At 39.3% G+C, this 18,873-nt stretch overlaps 1 protein-coding gene and 1 non-coding gene across 8 annotated transcripts in view; both read right to left on the reverse strand.

Annotated features, from left to right (window-relative positions):
- Apba2 (amyloid beta precursor protein binding family A member 2) overlaps nucleotides 1–18,873 on the reverse strand; it is a 265,008-nt gene that overhangs the window by 93,403 nt on the left and 152,732 nt on the right. The gene's annotated exons all lie outside the window — the stretch shown is intronic.
- Nucleotides 18,057–18,130, reverse strand: Trnav-cac (transfer RNA valine (anticodon CAC)). The gene has a single exon. It is a non-coding gene; the product is annotated as a tRNA-Val (tRNA).

The raw sequence follows: 18,873 nt of genomic DNA on the forward strand, positions 1-18,873 counted from the left end.
TGTAGCTTTACAAAAGGAAACAAAATTACAAGAGGAGCAGCAATGACAGGGAGGGAAAGTGAGACATTACTAATCTTAAATAACCAGTGTTTGGAAAATGCTTCAGTTATCTGCCATTCTGGAACTAGACTTAGAAATTATATCAACATGGGAGGAGAATTCTGTGGAGGAAATAACATCATGTTAATATTTTTGTTTAGTAGGGAGGATGACATTAATTAACTCTAGATGTCAAAACAAAAATACAAGTTTTATCTTTGACATTTCTATGAGAATAGGATGCATAACTTCTAAACCATTAGAGGAAAGTCAACAAAACAGAGAAAACTCAACCCACTCAACAAAAGACAGAAAAGAGACAAAAGAAAGAAGTAATTTTTTTAAAATGTTAGCAGACCAAAGTGTCAAAATAGTCTGAACATATCAGTATCACTAGATTAAATTCACTTGATAAAAAAGGGTTTCAGATAAAACTACAAAAACAAAACAGAATTTAGTAACGTACTTGTTAGGGGCCAAACAGTGACTGTCCCTGCCCATGTGTTCAAGTCCTGGTCCCCAGTACCTCAAATGTGACTGTGTGTGCAATTCAGGCCTTTATGGGGTTAGTCCTAATGCCCCCTGAATGCAGCCCTTATAAGAAGATAAATTTGGATGCACAGAGAGACACCAGGGACACACACACAGAGGAAAGAGCATGTGAAGAAGAGGCAGAAGGGCGGCCATCTGCACACCAAGGAGGGGCCTGGCACCTCGATCTTGGACTTTCAGCCTACAAACTATGAGAAAATAAATGTCTGTTGTTAAGTCCCTCAGTTTGTGGCACTTTGTCATGACAGTCCTAGAAAATGAATAGCACTCTTTATACTCTCTTATAGTCCAACTGGTGGAAAAGATTCTCAGATGATTTTAGAAAATTCAACCATGGGTTGCTTAGTCTCTTGCATCACTCTTCCTAGAACAAAATGACATAATGACTGCTAAAAATACAAGTACAAAAAGAGATACACCAAACAAGTGCGATCAAGAAGAAAGCAGGGCTGGGGAGCTGGGGTTGTGGCTCAGTGGTAGGGCGCTAGCCTAGCATGAGCATAGGCCCTGAGTTCAATCCTCAGCACCATATAAAAATAAAATAAAGGGTAAAAAAAAAAATACTTGCTATTCTTTAAAAAGAAAAAGAAAAAGAAGAAAGCAGGCATGGCAATATTAATCAGCTCTAAGAGATGTCAACAGGAAAGTATGTAAAGGAACAAAAAAGAAACATTGCTATTAATAAAAGGAATAATCCACCAAGGGTACCATCATGTACCTTGATCCACTTAACAATACACCTCCACAATACAAATAAAGCAAATAATGATAATAAATGATGAAATTAATAGCTATTACTCATATCAGAGACTTTCACAGAAATCAAAATAACTAGATAAAAATAAGAAGGGATACAAAAATTTAAATAACAAGGAACAAGATTTATTTAGAAATTTTTACCCAACAGAAAAGAAAGTAGAATTCTCAAAAAAATTAAAAACAATATAATGAGCATTCAGCAAAACTGATTATGCAGTATTAGAGCACACACACAAAAATTCTTATGTTCTGCAAAGAATTTGAGCAGGCCACACTCATTGAATACCATGCAATAAACTTAGAAATTAATGGTGAAAAGATTGTTTTAGTTATCAATTTATTGCATCCCATTTCTGAACACACCCTTCCATGTTTGGTCTGTGATGAATAAGAGTATTCCCCTAAGCATTTCTCCTTTACAATGAGCATAATGTTAAGCTTTCTTGGTAGGAAAAAAAGGGCCATTGCAGAAGGAAGAGGCATCCTGCAATTTCCAGCTCAGGCCACAGGACTGGAATACAGTCTTTCTACAATTTGTAGCAGTAGTCTGGCCATCCTTAGGATATGGAAATAAGAGCTGGATGACAAGCCACCTGCTGAACTCCCTTGGCAAACCCTGAGTAGCTGCATGGCCTGGAGGGTCTCTTACTGAGCAACTGTTCCTTCTGCATGCTCTATATTTTCTGATCACCTCTGCCCTACTGGTGCCATAATTTCCCTCACAGGCCACCTATTGCTGCACCCTTCCTGAGCACCCAAGGGAGCAAACCAGCTCTGTCCTGCTCCAAACCAGCAAATTTCCAAGCTCTCCAATGACTGAACCACATCCTCCCCAATGAAGTCTGAACACCTTCCAAGTTTCTTCCTTCTTTGGTAATGTCAGGCAGCCACAAGACACTTACAGAATTTCCCCTCTTATAATTGCTCTAATTATCACAGTTAATAATTCCTTATATAAATGCCCCTTAACTTATGATGGGGTTATGCCCTAATAAACACATTGTGAAATCAAAATATCATAAGTCAAATCACTGACTGTCCCTGTTTAACCTTCTGTGTCATTTCTGTCTCCTGATTGGACCCAGACTGCTACAGAACGGATGCATGGAATAGTCCCAGGACAGTGATCCCTTAAGATGTTATTTGGAAATGGCTTGGTCATGCTTTTGGGCTTGAGTGCCATGCTGAACTCCTTGCCAAGAAGAAATGGGATGCTAGTAACCTATGGAAGACAGTGGCATCATGATTAGTAAAGCCATCACTGTCATCGATTGTGATGAAGTGCGACTGGAGTATGTACTTTGGAAACTCAAGTGGCTTGCTGTACTTGACCATTATGGCAGTAATGACGACTGTAAGGGCTGTGGTGGCAGTTGGATCCTTTTGAGTGCAGTTGAGTGTCCAACAAGCTCAGAACTATTAAATCTTACCCCAAGTCATGGGGTAAGAATCAGACACTTTCCAAAATATCCCTGAAACAATAATTTCTTGAATCCATAGGGCTATTATTGCCAGAAATCAAACATATAATTTAGCTGTACAAATTGCTGAATGAAGAAGAATTAATAACAATAATTGAATCCACAATCTCATCACGTTTTATGTTGGGAAATTGAGGCAATTCTCAGGAAAGAATGAGATTTTGAACATGGAACATGAACTTCTGATTGGATCCAGGTGAAACAGGCACTCTTGAAGACCCTGTCCATTTTGACACTCTCTTATTTGAAGAAGTAGCTTGTTCAATGATGTCTAAGGAAGCAAGCCTTTCCTGAAAACTTTGTGATATCCCTCCGTGGGGTAGATGTTTTAAAAAGGAATCCTCATTCTCCTCAAGACCCACCACAATACTCTTTATCACCCTGAGACCTACAACTAGGGACAAGTCTCAACATGCTGCAGGATCAGATACACATTATCGGAAACAGCCTACACACCAAAAGCATTGTGAGACCTTGCTAATGCATGGGGAACACGTGTGGAAATGCAAACTCCAGCATTAAGACCATGACAGTAGAATGTAACAATAGATCAGGCCAGTTTCAATGAATGAGTGACTCTGAATTTAACATATGAGCTGACACAGCTAGATGTAGTTCTAACAGCTTATGTGGCTGCTTCATTGAAATTTGGACACAGTGATAGCCTAGATTTAATGACTTCAGATGTCACAGCTTCCCTGGCATGCCATAGAGGAGGGAATCCAAAGGCTCAAGAAAATAAGAATGTTATATTGATTTATTATGCATGAACCGCACACTCACCACCTAACTATACTTTAGGAGAAGGTTCAGAAGGTACTCCGTTCACCAAGGCATTGAGAACTGCACTAGAGTAACAAACATCTGCTCTCCTGAAAAACTGTGATTGCTCTCCTTTCTAGGCCAGGTGAGACTGTAGAGGACGCCACCACTTAGATGTATTTTCTGATTCCAGTAGGGATCATGGGACCCCAGAAGAGCAAAGACAAAATGAGGTATGTCAATCATAAAGAAAACCAGAGGTGTTTCAGTAATCAAAATGCTTTGGCTTCCAGAGATCTTGGTGGTATCTGGCTGATCATGGTGTTTATAGGAAAAAATAAATGGGCAGCCTACTAGAGTACTGCTAGATCTAAATAATAGGGAAAAACTCACCGAGGTGGATGTTGGCTCCGAGCCCCACCCTCCTACACTGAGGTCGGACATTGCTGTGCCTGCCTGCCCACACCGAGGTCAGAGGCATCGCTGAGCCCACACCACACACTGTGGTCGGTCTGGCGCTGAGCCTGCCCGCCCGCCTGCCCCCCTACTGCTGAGGGACACTGTGCCTGCCTCCGTGCTGACTCAGCACACCCTTGCTGGGCTCCCCAGCTCCTTTGGAGGCTGGTGCAGGCACTTTGAATTATTCCTGAGGGTGTGGCCATCATCATTGGAAGGGCGGCTCCCGTCCTGAGACACCTACAGGAGACTGGAAGCCCTTTGACAGGTACCCCTATTTACTCACTTATATCCTATACCCTTTCCCTATCTCCTTGTTCACAACTAGAAATATTGTAAATAGTAATTGAACTGATCCTGTTTAAAAATGTTAAAGTCTTTATAGGGGCTATCTGGTTCAGGGCTGCATTTTCTCTATATTGGGTGCTACTGTATTGCTCTCCCTTTCAAAGGAGAGGTAGTGGAAAACTGAAGGGTCATAATAAGCCTGCAGGGGGCAAACTTCAGTATCTCTGATCTTCACTGCTAGAGGGGAATATACAGAAACAATATGAAAAAACAGGGGAAGAAAGCGTCCCTAACGAACCAAGATGCTATTGTGGTAGACTCCAATGACAGCATGGCAGTAGAAATGACAGAAAAAGAGTTTAGAATATGCATGATTAAAATGATCTGTGAAGCAAAAGACGAGATAAGAGAGCAAATGCAGGTAATGCAAGACCATTCCAGTAGACAGTTAAAAGAGAAAATGCAAGAAGCAGAAGAAGACTTCAATAAAGAGATTGAGATTCTGAAAAAAAACCAAACAGAAATACTTGAAATGAAAGAAACAATAAACCAAATTAAAAACTCAATAGAAAGCATCACCAACAGAATAGACCTCGTGGAAGAAAGAATCTCAGACAATGAAGACAAAATATTCAATCTTGAAAATAAAGTTGAACAAACTGAGAAGATGTTAAGAAGTCATGAATGGAACCTCCAAGAATTATGGGATATCACGAAAAGACCGAATTTAAGAATTATTGGGATTGAGGAAGGCACAGAGATATAAACCAAAGGCATGAAAAACCCGTTCAATGAAATAATATCAGAAAATTTCCCAAACCTGAAAAATGAAATGGAAAATCAAATACAAGAGGCTTACAGAACACCAGGTGAACAAAACTACAACAGATCCACACCAAGGCACATTATAATGAAAATACCCCACATTCAAAATGAAGATAGGATTTCAAAGGCTGCTAGAGAAAAGCATCAGGTTACATATAAGGGGAAAACAATAAGGATATCAGCAGATTTCTCAGCCCAGACTCTAAATGCAAGAAGGGCCTGGAACAATAGATTTCAAGCTCTGAAAGAACATGGATGCCAACGAAGAATACTATACCCAGCAAAACTAACCTTCAGATTTGACAATGAAATAAAATCTTTCCATGATAAACAAAAGTTAAAAGAATTTACAAATAGAAAGCCTGCCCTACAAAACATTCTCAGCAAAATATTTCAGGAGGAGGAAGTAAAAAACAACAATACTAGTCAGCAAAGGGAGGAACTACCCTAAAGGAAAAGCCAATCAAAGGACAAGTAAAAAACCAAAAATAAGCCAAAATGAGCAGGAATACAAATCATATCTCAATAATAACCTTGAGTGTCAATGGCCTAAATTCAATAATCAAAAGACATAGACTAGCAGATTGGGTTAAAAAGAAAGACCCAACAATATGCTGCCTTCAAGAGACCCATCTCATAGAAAAAGACATCCACAGACCAAAGGTGAAAAGACGGGGAAAAATACACCATGCACATGGACCCAGTAAAAAAGCTGGGGTCTCCATCCTCATATCAGATAAAGTGGACTTCAAACCTAAGTTAGTCATAAGGGATAAAGAAGGACATTTCATACTGCTTAAGGGAAATATTTATGCCCCAAACAATGGAGCACCTACATATATCAAACCCTTCTCAATTTTAAGAATCAAATAGACCAAAACACATTAATAGTGGGGGACTTTAACACATCACTCTCATCACTGGGTAGATCCTCCAAACAAAAACTAAACAAAGAAACTATAGAACTAAATAATACAATCAATGATACAGACCTAATGGATATTTACAGTATTTCATCCATCATCGAGCGAATATACTTTCTTCTCAACAGCTCATGGATCCTTCTCTAAAATAGACCATATGCTATGCCACAAAAAAGCCATTAGTAAATACAAAAAAATAGAGATCCTACCCTGTATCTTATCAGACCAAAATGGAATGCAATTAGAAATGAATGATAAAATAACAAAAAAATTATTCATATACCTGGAGACTAAATAATATGCTACTGAATGATGCAATGATAACAGGAGACATCAGGGTAGAAATAAAAAAATTCTTAGAAGTAAATGAGAACAATGACACAACATATCAAAACCTCTGGGACACTATGAAAGCTGTACTAAGAAGAAAGTTCATTGCATTGAGCTCATACATTAAAAAGATAAAAAGTCAACAACTAAATGACCTAACATTACACCTCAAAGCCCTAGAAAAAGAAGAACAGATCAACACCATAAATAGTAGAAGACAGGAAATAAAATCAGAGCTGAAATTGACGAAATTGAAACAAGAGAAACAATTCAAAAAATTGACAAAACAAAAAGTTGGTTCTTTGAAAAAATAAACAAAATTGATAAGCCCCTAGCCACACTAATGAAGAGAAGGAGAGAAAAAACTCAAATAACTAGAATTTGTGATGAAAATGGAAAGATCATGACAGACACCATTTAAATACATAACATAATTAGAAGCTACTTTGAAAATTTATACTCCAACAAAATAGAAAATATCAAAGACATTGACAAATTTTTAGAGACATATGATCCTCCCAAACTGAATCAGGAAGACGTACACAATCTAAACAGATCAATTTCAAGCACTGAAATAGAAGAAGCCATCAAAAGCCTACCAACCAAGAAAAGCCCAGGACCAGATGGATTCTCAGCTGAATTCTACAAGACCTTTAAAGAAATACTGATACCAATATTCCTCAAAGTATTTCAGGAAATAGAAAAGGAGGGAACCCTTACAAATTCATTCTATGAGGCTAGTAGCACTCTTATACCAAAATCAGACAAAGACACATCAAAGAAAGAAAACTTTAGACCAATATCCCTGATGAACATAGATGCAAAAATCCTTAACAAAATACTTGCAAATCACATACAAAAATATATTAAAAAGATAGTGCACCATAATCAAGGGGGGTTTATCCCAGGGATGCAAGGTTGGTTCAACATCCAGAAATCAATAAATGTAATTCACCACATCAATAGACTTAAAGTTAAGGATCACATGATTATTTCAATTGGTGCTGAGAAAGCATTTGATAAAATATAGCACCCCTTCATGCTTAAAACACTAGAAAAAATAGGAATAGTAGGAACATACCTCAACATTGTAAAGGCTATCTATGCTAAGCCCACAGCCAACATCATTCTTAATGGAGAAAAACTGAAAGCATTTCCTCTAAGAACTGGAACAAGACAGGGATGCCCTCTTTCACCACTTCTGTTCAACATCGTCCTTGAAACACTTGCCAAAGCAATTAGACAGACCAAAGAAATTAAAGGGATACAAGTAGGAAAAGAAGAACTAAAGCTGTCACTACTTGCTGATGAAATGATCCTATATTTAGAAGATCAAAAAAACTCCACTAGAAAACTTCTAGAACTAATAAATGAATTCAGCAAAGCAGCAAGATATAAAATCAATACGCATAAGTCTAATGCATTTCTATTCATAAGTGATGAATCCTCTGAAAGAGAAATTAGGAAAACCACTCCATTCACAGTAGTGTCAAAAAAAATAAAATACTTGGGAATTAATCTAACAAAAGAGGTGAAAGACCTGTACAATGAAAACTACAGAACATTAAAGAAAGAAATTGAAGAAAACCTTAGAAGATGGAAAGACCTCCCATGTTCTTGGATAGGCGGAATTAACATTGTCAAAATGGCCATTCTACCAAAGGCACTATACAGATTCAATGCAATTCCAATTAAAATCCCAATGACATTCCTCATAGAAATAGAGAAGGCAATCATGAACTTCATCTGGAAGAACAAGAGACCTCAAATAGGCAAAACAATCCTGAATAGAAAAAGTGAAACAGGAGGTATCACAATACCAGACATTAAACTATACTACAGAGCAACTGTAACAAAACCAGCATGGTTTTGGCACCAAAATAGACAAGCAGACCAATGGCAAAACTGGAAATCCATATGCAGTAAAATGAAATTAAACCTCTACCTCTCACCCTGCACAAAACTCAACTCAAAATGGATCAAAGACATAGGAATTAGACCAGAGACCCTGCACCTAATAGAAGACAAAGTAGGCCCAAATCTTCATCATGTTGGCTTAGGATCAGACTTCCTCAACAAGACTCCCAAAGCATAAAAAATCAAAGCAAGAATCAATAAATTGGATGGACTCAAACTAAAAATCTTTTTCTCACAAAGGATACAATCAAGAATGTGAACAGAGAGCCTACAGAGTGGGAGAAAATGTTTTCCACATGCACTTCAGATAGAGCACTTACCTCCAAAATTTATAAAGAACTTACAAAACTTTACAACAAAAATACAAAGAACCCAATCAATAAATGGGCCAAGGACCTGGACAGACACTTTACAGAAGAAGACACACAGGCAATGAATAAATAAATGAAAAAGTGTTCAACAACTCTAGTAATTAGAGAAATGCAAATTAAAACAACTCTAAGATTTCATCTTACTCCAATTAGAATGGCTTTTATCAAGAACACAAACAATAAAAGATGTTGGCATGGATGTGGGGATAAAGGCACACTTTTACATTGCCGGTGGAGTTGCAAATTGGTGCAGCCACTCTGGAAAGCAGTATGGAGAATCCTAAGAAAACTTGGAATGGACCCAATTTTGACCCAGTTATCCCACTCCTCGGTTTATACCCAAAGGACCTAAAATCAGCAAACTACAGTAACACAGTCACATCAATGTTTATAGCAGCTCAGTTCACAATAGCTAGATTGTGGAACCAACCTAGATGCCCTTCAGCAAATGAATGGATAAAGAAACTCTGGTATATATACACAATGGAATACTATTCAGCCATAAAGAAGAATAATATTATGGCATTTGCAAATAAATGGATGGAATTGGAGAATATCATGCTAAGTGAAATAAGCCAAGCCCAAAAAAACCAAAGGCCAAATGTTTTCCCTCATAAGTAGAGGATGATATATAATGGGGGTGGGGGTGGGGAATGAGAGAATAATGGGGGAACTTTACAATATGTAGAAGAAAATGAGAGGGAGGGGGGTATGAAAAATGGTGGAATGAGACAGACATCATTGCCCTATGTACGTGTATGATTACACGAATGGTATGAATCTACATTGTGTACAACCATAGAAATGAAATTATGTACCCCATTTGTACACAATGAATCAAAATGCAGTCTATAAAAAATTAAAAGCTCAATAAAAATAATTTAAAAATTAAAAAAAAAAAGAAAAGAAAAAAAAGAATAGGGAAAAACTCAAAAAACATTACTTGAGTCACCAAAATAGAGAATCACGGTTTCTCACTGAGTTTCTGGATTAAGTCAATTCACATACCCAGAACCCTTTTTTTGAAGGGGAGGCAAGGGTCCCTTGAGGAAGAACTATACATACTACTGTAAATCTTCCAAATTTTCCCCCAAAAGACCTTCTTACGGTTTGGATGTGAGGTGTCCCCCAAAAGCTCATGTGTGAGACAGTGCAAGAAGGTTTAAAGGGGAAGTGATTGGGTTATGAGATTCTTAACCCAAATAGTGAATTAATTCTCTGGTAGGGATTAACTAAGTGGTAACTGAAGGCAGGTAGAGTGTGCTGGAGGCGGTGGGTCACTGGGGGCATGCCTTTGAGGTATATATTTAGTAAGCTGAACTTAGTCTTTCTCCGATTCCTGATTATCATGGAAGCTGCTCTCCTCCACCACCTTCTTCTGCCATGATGTTCTGCCTTACTTGGAGCCCTGAGGAATGAAGCCAGTGGTCTATGAACTGAGATCTCTGAAACCATGAGACCCCCAAATAAATTTTTTCTCCTCTAAAATTGTTCTTGTCAGGTCTTTTATCACAGCAAAGAAAATGCTGTCTAAAACAGACCTGCAACCCCCAGAAGTCTGTCAATCAGACAAAGGAAATAGCCATACTTTGTGAGGGATACAAGATGCTGATCATGGATTGGTGATAATTCCTGTTCTTTATGGAAGAATGCCAGCTAAGAAAGGCAAACAGTAGGAGAGAATTATGAAACCACCAATTTTCAACAACTAATGAATTAACTGATTCAGGCCAGGATCATCAATAGATAATGCAAAGTTAATTGGGCACCCCATGTATACATGCTGCCAAAGGACTATTCATAGATGACTTGTAAGTTTTAAGAGGAATAAACAAGTTCATAACTGAGGGCTCATGCTGTCACCTGCTTAACCCTATAATGAATTGTAACTAGTCAGATCAATTACTAATAGTGAGACAATCACACAACAAAATATAGTCAGACTCTATACCCACAGGTTTCTCACATGCAAATTCAACTAACCATGGGTCAAAACTATTCCAAAAAAAGTGTACTGAACAGATAGAGTTTTTCGTGTCACTATTTCCTAAATAATGCAGTATAGTAATTATTTACACAGCATTTACATTGTACTACATACACATCACCTAGAGATGATTTAAAATACAGGGGAGGATTATGTAGATTCTATGCAAATGCTATACCATTTTAAATAAGGATTTGAACAACCTCAGGTTTTGGTATCTGCAGGGGGTCCTAGAACTAATTGCCCCTGGATACAAAGGACAACCGTATTATGTGATTGTGATACATTACAATATGAAACACACAGCACCATTTATGAAGTATTCCTACCAAAAAGTTTAATCTGTATCTAAAAATGCTTTGTTAGATTAGATTTCTCATTCAGCAAACATCCCTTTTTCCACACAAGAAGCACACTTGCCCACTCCCTTGTCATTAAACTTGCCAGGGGACATAAATCAAATGACAATGTGCAAGTTCCAAGACCATGCCTTAGAGATCCCATGTTCCTATAATTCCCCCTGAGCAATCCACATCCAGGCAGCCCCTGGACCTCCAGTCTGGGTCTCAGAATAAAAGCACTGGGCAGAGTGTAGGGAATTCTCACACTTTTATGCTGCTGTAGCATCCATTCTGAATAAAAGCTGGACCTTCTCATACCAGAAGCAGGACTCATCACTGTGGACATGGTTTCCAGTTCTACACCTCCTCTTAGTTCCTAGATGTGGTCAATTGGGTATCTGTTTATACAACTGTTCCCAGGTGACCATTTCTCCATAGGACAGCTAGATACAGCTTACTTGATTGGCCATGCTGACTCCCACGCTCCTCATGGCCTATGCAGAAAGGCCTCAGTAATTGCCTCTCTGTCAGTGTTACCCCACAAAACTCACATCTTAAAACTTACAGGAAACCTGTTTGGATAATTCCTAGACCCCAATAAGGACCTGGTCCATGGATCCCTCTGTCTCCGTCCACTCCCAACCTCTGTACACACGCATACATGTGAGCACATGTGTGTGGGCTCCAGGTGTAATATGTAAGCCAGGATCTGTGAATAATGCAATCCTATATTCATCTGTGTCTCTCTTAATCATTGGAGGGGCACTGCCTATCTAAAATATGCTAAATTGAACACACAGAGTCATCTCTGTGGACCTGCAACATGAACAAACCTGCCCTTTTGCTAATCCTGCCTATGAATATGAAGAAATAAGTTCACTGTTATGTCAATAAGGTTCTGCTATTGCTACTTCTGTTGTTATGCAGCGAAACTGACTAATACACAAGACTTTCTACCTAAATTCTAGTTTATGACAACCACAAGAGATAGAAAGGAAAGTTAAATGATCCCACAAGAAAGCAATCAGGACATGTGCTAAAGATGCAGGATTATGGGTCTGGTCTAGCCTCAGCAATGGGGAAATGTAATAAAACAAAGGTGGAGAGAGGTGTGCTTGTCAAAAGAGAAGACAGGAGACATTACAGCCCACAGTGCAGCCTGGCATGACTGGTACCTGGTCAAGAAACCAGTGGTAAAAGACACTTAGGGAGGGCTGGGGTTGTAGCTCAGTGATAGAGCACTTGCCTAGAACATGTGAGGCAACAACAAAAGATACTTTTAAAAAACACGTTTAGGAAGAAGTGAAGAATGTGCAATATAGACTGGGTATTAGATGATAGTAAATGACTATGAATTTTGTTAGTATGAAAATGATATTGTGGAAATGTGGGAAGATATACTTATTATAAAAGCACTTACTGAATTTTTATGGTCAAATAATGATTGGTGACTATAATAACTTTTAAAACCTTAGCAAGAAAGAAGAGGAAACAAACATGACAATATTAGCAACAAAGACCAAGCAAATAAGGCAATGAATGTGTTTGTTACAACTTTTTTTCTCTTTTCCTGTGAATAAGAAAATTTTTAGTTGTTAAAAGGTTATGATAGTCATCGAAAATGTGTTGCCATTACCAACTCTTCCTCTGCAAATCTATCAATGTCAAACACCAAAATGATAGATCAAGAAGGATCGCATAAAATACTCTGATGAAATCCAACAATCCATTCCTGATTTAAAATAAAACCTAAAAGGTAGACCAAGAAGAGAACTGTCTTCACTTGATAAAAAGTAGCTGGGCATGGTGGCACATGTCTGTAATCCCAGTGGCTCAGGAGGCAGGAGGATCGAGAGTTCAAAGCCAGCTTCAGCATTTGCAAGGTGCTAATAAGCAACTCAGTGAGACCCTGTCTCTAAACAAAACACAAAATGGGGCTAGGGATGTGGCTCAGAGGTTGAGTGCCCCTGAGTTCAATCCCTGGTACATATATATATATATATATATTTTTTTTTTTTAAGTATATATAAGAGAGGATTATCACCCAAGATATATCAAAAGCTTCTTTGCTTATACATTCACACCCAAATACTCACATGAAGACCAAAAAACCTCATAAATTTCAATACAAAAAAGAATAACCCAATGGGAAATAATTACAAAAGGATAACTGATCAAAGAGAAAATATAAATGCCAATAAATACAAGCAAATATTCTTGACCTCACAAATAATCCAGAAAATAAAACACAAACAAACAAACACAAAAGACTGAGATATTCTTCCCATCACATCAGCAAAGTTATATCAGGAGTTGGGGACACTGGGGACAAAGCTACTTTGTAGCCACTTCGGAAGGCAACCTGATAGTTTCTGTGAAACTGCAAATACAGATGATACCCAGCACTTCCACTTCTTGCTGTCTCCCCTAGAGAAACATTAACCCACCAGCATCCCTATTTATGATAGCAGCCATTAGAAAACAATCTAAATGTTCATTAGTAGGAGAGTGTTCATTAAATGTTATCTCATACTGTACACACAGTCCCTGAAAGCCTCTGCAGCAGTTAAAACAAATGAGGTAGATCTCCAAGATGAACCTGTTTGTACAGATAGTTCTCCAAAGTATCTTGCTGCGAACAACTCAAGGAGCAGAATAATGCACAGACTCCAAGATTTTTCCACAGGTGTAAAAATAAGACACAGCCAACGTTCGCCACTGTGGGCTGGATATGTTTTGAGGGTGTCCCCCACAGTTTCATGTATTGAAATTTATTCCTCTTTATGAAGGTGGAAACTTAATCCAACTATGGTGTTTAGAGATAGGGCTTGGAGGAGGTGATTAGGAATATATAAAATCATCAAGGTGGAGCACCTGTGATTGAATTCTGGTGGTTTCATAAAAAGGAAAAAGACAAGAACACACATTCAGACAGACAGACACACACACACAGACACACACGCACACACACACACACATTCTCGCCTTGCTCTAACACATCCAAGGAGATCCTCACTAGAGTTCAGTCAATGCTAGCACCATGTCCTTGGACCTCTGTTATGGTTTGGATCTGGAAGGCTCCCCAAAAGCTCACATGCTTGGACCCCAAAACAGCTGGCTCCAGAGGGGAGGATTTCGGAAGTGATTGGATCATGAGGGCTCTGATCTCATCAGTGGATTAATACACTGATATGTGAATCGAGGACTGGTAGGTGGTGAAAACTGCAGCCAGGTGGGGCATGCCTGGAGGATGTGGGCCACTGGAGATGTCCCTTTGGGCCCACACTTTGTCCCTGACCCCTTCTTTTTCTTTCTCTTTGCTTCCCAGCTGACATGCATTGAGCTTCTTGCCTCTGCCACACCCTTCCACCATGTTATTTCTGCCTTGAAGTCAGTCAACCATGGACTAGAACTTCTGAAACCATTAGCTAAAATAAATATTTGTTCCTTTAAGTCCCTTTTCTCTGGTATTTGTCAGTGGCAAAAAGTTGACTAACACAGCCTCCAAAACTGTGAGCCATATTGTCTCTTTATTTTATAAAGTTATCCAGCCTAAGGTATTTCATTATAGCAATGAAAAATGAATCAATGCATGTGCCTACAAATACATATCTTCTTATATAAATGTGTAATATATATCTGGAAGGAAACACATGGAACCCCTAAAAATGGTTCTATCTGGGGAGAAGAGCTTTGTAAATGGTAACCAAGGGAGAGTTCCAGATTTATTCGTGAAAACTGAATTTTGGTCCAGAATGTGTTCCTCTATTGCACAACTAAGCATTTTACAAAGAAAACACAAATAATTTCTGCCTGTCTATAATATCTTTAATCAAAAATGTGGACAATAAGCACTGAGTCAAAAGGTCACCTTCCTCCTTTGAGAACTGAAGTGCTACACTCAGTCTGGGAGAAAAAGAAAGGCAAAGGAAAGGCCCCTGCCTGGGTCTCAGTCCCAGAGCCCAGCTCACTCCAAGTGAGGGGCCAGCCTCCAGAGTGCCCTTTTGTGCTTACTCCCTTTGCCTTCCATCTTTGTGCCTTAACAAGCCTGCAGGTGCAAGAGCAAACCTGGTCTTGACTGTATGGGGGAAGGTTATGCTATAAACTTCGTCATAAATAAAAACATCAAATTTGCCTCCCGTGTCCCAAGTCTATTTACCTCCATCCCCCACCACCCAGCAACCCATTCATTCTTTTGCAGTACATTCTCTTCCCTGGGAAGCCATAATTCTAATTTCCCAGTTGAACAAGTGCAGGTCTCAAGAGAAATATGGTTGATGTAAAGTCACAAGCCAGTTGGCGGTGATGTCCCAGGCCCTAGACACCTCCCTCAGATATGGAGAAATACTCATGTGCCTCTGCTGTTTCCAACATGTCCCTGTCAAACTTTGGGGTTTTCCTACTTATAATCTATCATTTCTTACCAATCCTGGACTCCACCAGTTGCCCAGAGATTGGGAGAGTATGAATGGCTGACTTCAACAGATTCATAAAGCCAAATTCTCTGACTTCCAGTCAAAATTCCCCTAGCAGTTTCCACTCCATTGCCCAGATGAGGTTCATCTGCCTCCAGATGGTCCCTCTTGGGCCTTACTCTTCACGGCTGCCTTTCCCACACTTCCTGTCCCAGCTGTGTAGCCTCCTCTGCCAGAGAGACTGCCCACCCTTTCCCCTGATGGCAGCTCATTCTTCTTGCCCATAGATCTCTGAAACTTAACTCACTGAACAGTCTCTGTAGGACTATACAATTCCTCCCACTCTGCAATTTGCCAAAGGTGCAGAAAGACAGAAAATCATACGGATTCAATCAGTCTCCTAGGCATCCAGTGCAGCGAACTGCACTAGAATGGTTTCACTGCATGGTAAGTATGCCAACCATCAAGAGGAAGTGTATTGTTACCCCAGGTGACACCCGGCTCTTAGCCCTGGTTGCACATAGGAATTATTGTGAAGTTAAATATATTTACCCCTCTATGTCAATTTATCAATACCCAATCTGCATTCCAGGAGATCTTGGTCCAGCTAGTCTGGGATTCCCAGAATCAGTATTTTGTAACACTTCCCAGGTGATGCTAAAGTATTGCCACCATTGCAAACATATTTCAATCAACTTTCAGTGTTTTATTCCTAAACAGGAATAAACCACCAAGGATCATGGATCTGGAAGGAAGGCCTCAATGAAGAAGAAATACAGGCAAGTAGATGCAAGGAAACCCAAAGAAACAAAGATAATGCAGGGTGAGAAGCAAATATTTCACATGATTGAAGGCGAAATCAAATAGTAACTAATACCTTCAAACAAATATAAGAACATGTGAATCAAAATGTGTCTATAAAAATAAAAAATATTTTAACTTAAAAAAAAAAATATGCCTGGTGCAGTGGCACATGCTTGTAATCTCAGCAGCTCAGGAAGCTGAGGTAGGAGGATCACAAGTTCAAAGTCAGACTTAGCAACTTAATGAGGCCCTCTCTCAAAATAAAAAAAAAAACAAAAAGGGATGGGGATATGACTCAGTGGTTAAGCATGCCTGGGTTCCATCCTTGGTACTAAAAATTTAAAAAGTAATAATAAAATAAAAGCATGCAACTTCCAAAAACTAAAAGGGGTACTACTAAAAAAAGAAAAGGAATGATAAAAGAAGAGTAAATGCTCTTGAATAGTAAGACAAACTACAAAAATCTCAATACAGGAATTTAAAAATAAAGTCATTGAAACATCCCAGAAGGCAGAGCAGAAAGCAAAGTAGATCGAAAAATATAAAAGATAAGACAAAGGATTAAATCAAGAGGTCCAACATCAGATAAATGGGAATTCCAGAAAGAGTGGAAAAGAAAATAGAAGGAAATTATAAAACAGAAAATAAAGTTTCCCAGAACCACACAGAGCCCCAGCAGACTTGGCCTTGTGTTCTGACTCTCTTCTTTTCCAGGCCCAGAACCCAGCTCAGGAGACTAGAGCACCAGTCGCCAAAACCTCCTATCCACATCCAGAAAAGGCACCACACTGCTCACAGCCACTGACCCCACCCTCCTGCCTCCTTATCTCGTCACTGCCATTGACATTCGTCATTGTCTTCTCTTCATAGTCATTTTGAACAGCTTTCTTGGAAAGAAACTTACACATATTAACCTCCAGACTTATTTAATAAGCATCACCTGATGAAAAACACCTGTTAAAGTTTGCAGGTAAAGGAGGAAGGGAAAAAGAACCAAAGGAGATAAAATGCAGGGAGAGAAACAGAAGAGCAAAGAATGAACAGGCACTGATCACAACAGACCAGGTGTGGAATTAGCCAAAGTGTCCATCAGTGGATGGATGTGAAAAGAAAGAGTGGTCTATACACAACGGAGGAGTATTTAACCATAAAAGAATGAGACCCTGTCATTTGCATTGAAGAGGATGGAACTGGAGGATAGTATGTTATGTGAAATAAGTCGGATGTTTTTCTCATAGAAACATTTTTCTCATAGAAAGTTTTCTCACAGAAAGAAAATAGAATAGTGGTTTCCAGAGCCTGGGGAGGGTAGAGAGGAGATGGGAATAGGAAGAGATGGGTCCATGAATACAAAGTTACAATTACATAGGGGGAATAAATTCTGGTGTTCTATAAAGTTAGGTGAGCACAGTTAACACTCCTACGTGGCAGCTAAGAAATTTGATGTCATAAATGCAGGGAGTAGAACAGAGATCACCAGAGGCTAGGAAGGGTAGGCAGAGGGAGACAGGATGGAGACAGATACCAAAATACAGCTAGACGGGAGGGGAAAGTTCTTCTGTTCTATAGGTGACTATCATTAACAATTTACTGCATATTTCAAAATAGAAAACAGAATTTTGAATATTCTCAATACAAAGAAATGACAAACGTTTGAGGTGATGAAAATGCTAATTACTCTGATTCGATTATTACACACTGAATACACTCTATATCGCACTGTATCCCATAAGTATGTACAACAATTTTGTGTCAACATTAAAATATTTTAAATAACTTTTTTTTTTTTTTTTTTTTTTTTTTTTTTTACGGTACTGGGGATTGAACCCAGGGCCTTGTGCTTGTGAGGCAAACACTCTACCAACTGAGCTATATCCCTAGCCCTTAAATAACATATTTTTTAAAAAAAGGACAAAGAAAGGAGAGGGGAGAACAGCCAAAGGCTGTCAAAGGAGAAACTCACACCCAATAACACACTGACAGTGGGGACCAAGTGGAACACCTGAGCTGTGGTGCATGCTATGACCGCTGCCTTCTGAGAGGCATGTCAGCCATCCCAGTTTTTTACTGGCTCTTGGCCTTGAACCTTCCATTGTCATCATGTGACCACACATATGCCCAGCCTGCTGCCTCTTACTTACTCCCCACATTCAAGGATTGTCATCCCCACACCACACATGTCATGCTAAAGGCTGGGAGACCTTCCCTGACTCACCTAAGGTCCCACAGAGAAAGCAGAACTCAGGAGCTAAGAGATCGTCCCATTAAAATGACAAAGTGTTAAACATTCAGCGAGGGCTTCCTCTGTGATCTCCATGCTGTTTAAGCTCAGAGCCTTCGTCTACCAAAGGGGATGATGACAGCTTACCTCGTTCCTGCCATGACCAGAGCAGATACACAAAGTGCTAACACAGCACCTGCACACAAACGCTTCTGGTCCTCACACTAACTCTGCGAAGCAGCAAAAGGGGCAGCAGATAAAAATTACTGAGCACTGCAATGGCCTCCCTGAGGTCACAGAGCTGGAAAGCCAGCTCAGGGATCCATCCTCTAACCCTGCCTTCACCCTTGTCCCCCACATGCTTGGTTCATGATCTGTTCCTTGGATGTAGACACCACTGAG

Source organism: Sciurus carolinensis, chromosome 2 (genome assembly GCF_902686445.1).
Source record: "Sciurus carolinensis chromosome 2, mSciCar1.2, whole genome shotgun sequence".
In the NCBI taxonomy this organism is placed as follows: Eukaryota; Metazoa; Chordata; class Mammalia; order Rodentia; family Sciuridae; genus Sciurus; species Sciurus carolinensis.